This window comes from Chrysochloris asiatica, unplaced genomic scaffold, assembly GCF_000296735.1.
Source record: "Chrysochloris asiatica unplaced genomic scaffold, ChrAsi1.0 scaffold00081, whole genome shotgun sequence".
Lineage (NCBI taxonomy): Eukaryota > Metazoa > Chordata > Mammalia > Afrosoricida > Chrysochloridae > Chrysochloris > Chrysochloris asiatica.
The window spans coordinates 12,296,568-12,297,277 of NW_006408599.1; positions in this window are offsets into that span (position 1 = coordinate 12,296,568).

The following is a 710-nucleotide window of genomic DNA, read 5'->3' on the forward strand; positions in this document are numbered from 1 at the left end:
TCCTGGTGTGGCACTGTAGGATAAGCACTGGATCTGTATAGGGTTTCTGAGGAACTGCTGGTGAAATTGAACCACCAACCTTGTGGTCCAGTACATTATCCCATGGTTCCACACCAAGACTCCAAACTCCAGGATGTTCACATGAAAAATGTGGCCAGGCACCTACACAGACCCAGTGTTCCCGACAAAATGGTTTTAGATCCTAGCCAATTTCTGTGGACTCTTGGACCCTCAGGTGCCTTACAAGGGCAGGGAACTGGTGCCTCAGAACCCCAACACTCTCCTGCCACCAATGGGGAAGGGCCAGCACCCCTCTGGTCATGGCCAACCTTGTGTTTTTAGGGCCAGAATAAATTTTTTAAAAGCAGCTCAAAGTCCAAGTTCTGCTTGGCAGAGTTTGTTTGCTGTTTGCTCTGGTTAATAATCTCAGAAGTACAAACATCCCTGGAGGGCAGGACAAGAGAGCAACAAGGTGGGGGTGCCATCCTCTTGGCCTCTCCCCACCCCCAGACCTGGAGCTGTTTCCCCACTGTGTGCCTCAAGCTTCTCATCTGAACGATAGAATTTATTACCCTAGTAAGGAGGCCGGGGGCACTGCGTGTTAGGCACTAAGCTGCTACCTTACAACGATGGTGGTGCATGTCAGCCAGCCACTCCACATGAGAAAGATGAGGCTGTCTGTGCCCATAAAAGTTTACAGTCTCGGAAAC